Raw genomic sequence first — 5267 nt, 5'->3', positions numbered from 1 at the left:
ATAGCAGGAAAAGAAAAAGCAATTTTTTCCTTTCCAGAAGTGTTTTGTCACTACTCAGTTCTTTAGTTGACACTTTTTGTAGCTCTCTCAGATATGCAGCATACTCACTAAATCTGTCCATAAACATTTCTACATTCACCAAGACTACCCGACTGCTTTTAATTTTTCAGTTTTTAATTTTCCAAGAATAATTACCAATAAATGTGACAATTATTTTTCAATAATACCCAGAAATCATTCTTAGATGAACAAATAAATTATAAATGAGTTGAAGTTAGTCAGAAGTAGTTTAATCTTGGGAAACAAACATTCGGTATTTCACAAGTAGTATTCATTTTTATGAGTTAAGTAATCATTAAAATCCCTTAGATCATTTGAAATATCTTGAAATTACATATTTAATGGGAATGGAACAATAATTAAGATTGGAATTGGAAGTAAAAAGAACAATTACTCTAATTTTATCCAAATGAATTTTAATGAAAGATTTTTATCTCGTTTTTACAAGAACATTAGATTAACAGTTTTGAATAGACATCTACTTTCAGAATTCCCCCATATTACTTCATAAAACAACAGTAAGATTTTAAACTGTATAACTCACCCATTTAGATGTCCCCACTTCATTTCAAAATATTTATTTTCTGTTAACAAGAGGTTTTATATAAACCATTAACTTTGCTCTGAATATAAATGTTCATTTTTACCAGCTCTTGGTTTGGGATATTTTTAAATATTTTTGGAGGATTAACAGAAACTTCAACCATCTTTTAAAAATCTCAAGAAAATAGATTCAAACACTGATTTGACCAATCTAGACTTTTTCATTTAATTACAGGGCTGGATACTGTAGATAAACTCAAGACCAGATCTACTAAGATGATATACAGGCTACAGAAAGGCCTTTTGTGGAACTTAAAACAACTCTAATACATTATTTCTGAAAACATTCCCTTCCATTTATCACTTTAATAAAACTTTTCCAAAACATAACTGATAGCCAAAATAAAATTCTGGATATCAGATAGCTCCAAAACAATATGACCATGTCCAGCCATGGGTCACATGCAGCCCATCACAGCCGATGCAGCAGCCTTCTCCTCCCCCTGTGTCATCATGACATATGCTCTTCTACACAAAGCAGCCTGACCTGACCCTGGGTGCATAAATCTAAACATCAGTGTCCTACTGTTGTGGTTTAATGTTCTCTTTTATCAGTATTCTACCTCCTAACATAATGTGAAGCACTGGGAGTTAAAGAGTTAATGCTTTACTTCCATGGATCGTTTATATTTCCGGGTACCTGGATCTCAAAAGAGAAGATCTACATATCCCAAAAGACTTTCATCAGTCTTGCCTTCAGCATTAGACTAAGGCCTTAGGTTCCAAGCACTCTATCTCTCTCATTTCATTTGTTTTATTAGCTTCAGTTCCATTTATATTATATTATACTGTGTTATCTTACATTCCACTATCATATGTAGGAGATCAGTATTTCTCCCTTAGCTCGTTGTTGCTGTTTTGTTTTTAGGCCCATCTAGGGACCTTTTCCCTTTTCCCTCCTCACCTGAGCCATGGGCTTGGGGATCCCTTCACTCTATTCAGTCCTGGAACTTGGCCAGACCAACCCGAATCCGTGATACCTATTAAGTAGTACAAGTAATTTTATGTTTTTTGATTCACTGACTAGATATTGTCCTATGAACAGCACAGTTTTCAGTTGACATAAATAACTTGCAAATCTTCAAATGGGTTACATAGAGTTGTGGTCAGATGTTCAACTCAAAGAAAAATTTCACCATGTCTTTTTACTAGACTTCAGAGAGTACTGTCTTACCAGAGAAAAAATCTCTCTTGCTTTACAGCCATGCCTTATTTGTGTCATTGCTTTTTGGCAGTACATACATTTGTGAACAACTGTTTCTAAGGATGAGTAAAATTTCATTAAAAATCTCTGACAGGATCCTTGAGAATTCACTAACAATTGCAGGAATAGAATAAGTTTTGTTGCTTATATACATTAACTATGTCATATTTTTAATGAGAGCTGCTTCGAAAGTAATGCCTGCTATTTTATTTTGTTGGCCCCCAGTCTCAGAGGCAGATGGTAGTGGCATATCAGTAGAGGCTGAACCTTTCCACCAATACACCATTACATTTTGTTGCTGTGTGACCAATAGGGGCAGAGTATCAGTTTGTCAAAATGGCAAATGGAAGTGCATATGAAGCAACGGTCTGTAACTGAATTCCTCCACATGGGGAAAAAAAATAAAATAAAAAATAAAAAATAAAAAATAAAAAATAAAAAATAAAAAAAAAATTGCACCCATTGACATTCACCAATGTTTAATGAACTCTAAAAATGTGAGGATGCAGAAAAATCTTCAACTCCTGTTGCAAAAACATGATTAGAATACATTGTTGGGTAAGTGCTATGTGAATCTACCATAAGAAAAAAATAATTTCCACACACTTCATTTAGCATAAATATGGCAGAAATATCAGCAAATTAGGTACTGAGTCCAGTCAGATTTAAAATCATATTGTTGTAGGTATTTCATTTGTGACACAGGAGGTGTTTTGATTAAACCCAAAGGTTTTTTGTGGACTGAACTAGAAAAAGGAGAAAGTCATTAATAAATACACAGTCTTAAGCTTAATTTCCCCTCTGTCTTCTGCCAAGATATTTCTCCCTGCCTCTCACCAAATGCAGTCTTCTATTTATGTCCATTGTATTTCTTTAATTTTGATCAGTTTTTAAATCTGGCGATCACAATTTGACACACTCTGAATTTTATCAGGATTAACACAGATACCTGCAGTGAAATTAATTTTCATTTGTGAGAGATGATTATGTAAATTACAACTAAATCTAAGTTTAGGAAAGAAACATTACATTTATTTTCTGCATTGAACTGACATTTCTAAGACATTGACCACAAACAGCAAATTCTGCACTTTATACGTGTCAAGATAGCAGCTAAATATTCACAGATAAACATATAAACAGCTCATGGTTTTATTCCTTGAGTACACAGTTCTTAGCATAATTGTTCTTAGGTTTGTTGCAGTTTGTCAGTGGTTCTCCTTTTGATTAGTCTAATATCTTGGAATGACTAGCTGTAGCACCATTTGATGAGACAGGAAGCAAGTGAAGCTCCTTAATACTTTGCTGCCATCGTGTGGCTGAAGAGATAAATAAAATGGGGAGGAAAATCAGCTTAACGGGCCTCAACAGCCTGTGTGGAAGAGAGAAGAGCTTGGATAGAAAATGAAGATGAGTAATTATTCGCCTGTAACCTGAATGATTGGAGAGGAATAATGAATTATTTTTTGGTCACTGACCTTTCTTGATAACTCTCTAAGACACCAGTGTTTAAGCAGTGTCTTCTTCAGGTAGCATTTGTCACCCCTTCAGCTCACAGACTACGGATTTCACTGAATACCTTTCAACATAAAGCTTCAAATAAAAAGTTCTATGACTCCACCAGTAGTTTGCTCTTCAAAGAAAAGCCAGAAATACCAGATTTTGGTGTCACAGCAGCATTTATGTTGACAAATCTAAAGCTGCTAAACAGCCAATAAAAAACTGTTAAAGGACAATAAACTATGGTAGCATTACTGTGTTAATACTGTCCATAGTCCACTACATGGTACAGTTTAAGAGAATAAATGTCATCTAATTTTCAGTGCCTACAATCATCATGGCCAGAATTTCCTCTGTAAGACTGATAAGTAATCTTAACTTCCTTGTGAAGTTCATTTCTATGTCATTGATGCCAAATGAGTCCATATAACTTTAAGTGAACTTGTAGTGAGATGCCCAAAATCTAGAGGAAAGATTGACAGAAGGAAAATTATCTGAAAGGGGTATCAGAAAAAAATAGACTCTAAGAAAATAGCTTAATGCAGATAATATATGTTATTTCTTTCAGAAAGAATTTGTTTTAGTCCTCATAAAACTTTTCAAAAATTATCTTGTAGTCTGTAACACAGTGTTCTCAGTACTTATGTAACAATTTTACAATGCTATGGTACAATGGCCTTCTACTATTCTGCCTTTTGTTAATTAGAAAATAAGAAATTACAAATGTCAAACTCTGTAAAATGTTTCTCTGTAAAGTGTTTCTATATAGCTTTCTGATAGATATTTTAGGCAGTCATCCTAGCAGATTTATGGCTGATGTTGTGCTTGGTTTTTTTGTGACGCTCAAGTCACAGGTGACTGCTCTTGAACAACATTTCAGTCCCAGCATGGAAGTATAGATATCACTGGATTTTGTCTGGTTTAGATATTCATTTATTGTACACATTCTTATTGCACACAGGTAAGAAGTGTACTTACATCAACAGAATGAATACTGTACAAGTTCCAGGAAAATAACAGTTTCCAAATATTGCCAAATTATATTATATTTCTTATGTAATGTATGATCAAATGCCATATATATATATATTGATATATATTATCACTTTTTAAAATTTCAATGGATTCTCCCCTATGTACAATTTTCTTCTATAATTCTACTTGCATGTTCATGAGCCATGAGTCATTTCTTTAGCAGATAAAATCCAATATCTCCAACATGTAGTTGTATATTACTTTGTTTTCTTTCCAGTCCCATTTTCATTTCAAGAGCTCCTCTTAATTTACAGATGATAATACATTAGGAGTGATTGGACAACACTCTCAGACATAGGGTTTGAATTTTGGTTGGTCCTCTGTGGGAGAAGGAGTTGTACACAACGATCCTTGTAGCTCTATTACAATTTGGAATATGCTACGAGTTTGACATTACTTTGAACGTAATGTCTCCTTTTTTATTATGTCAGCTCACAATGTCAGAGGCAGATATTCCATCCAGCAATATTCCATCACATTTTGTTTCTGTGTGACAGCAGCAGAGTGTCAGTTTGTCAAAATGGCATGAGCAAGTGCATATGAAGCAAAGGTCTGTAAATAAATTCCTCCATGAGGATAAAAAATTGCACCCATTGACATTCACCAGTGTTTACTGAATGTTTATAGAGACCAAGCAGTGGATGTGAACACAGTAAGGTGGTGGGCAGTGTGTTTCAGCAGTGGCAAGAAAAATAGCAGGTCACCTCCACCAGTACAGGTTTTTATGAGCATAGCAGTTTGTTTTACGAGTAGTCTCTTGTTCATTGCTGTTGAAAATATACAGCTAATGGCAGCAAATACGTTGAAAAATAGTGCTCTGTAGCTGAGAATGTGCTCTATCAAACAGCATTTTTGTGTTCTTTGC

Source organism: Coturnix japonica, chromosome 2, assembly GCF_001577835.2.
Source record: "Coturnix japonica isolate 7356 chromosome 2, Coturnix japonica 2.1, whole genome shotgun sequence".
NCBI classification, from domain to species: domain Eukaryota; kingdom Metazoa; phylum Chordata; class Aves; order Galliformes; family Phasianidae; genus Coturnix; species Coturnix japonica.
Note: the sequence above shows the minus strand (reverse complement) of the source record.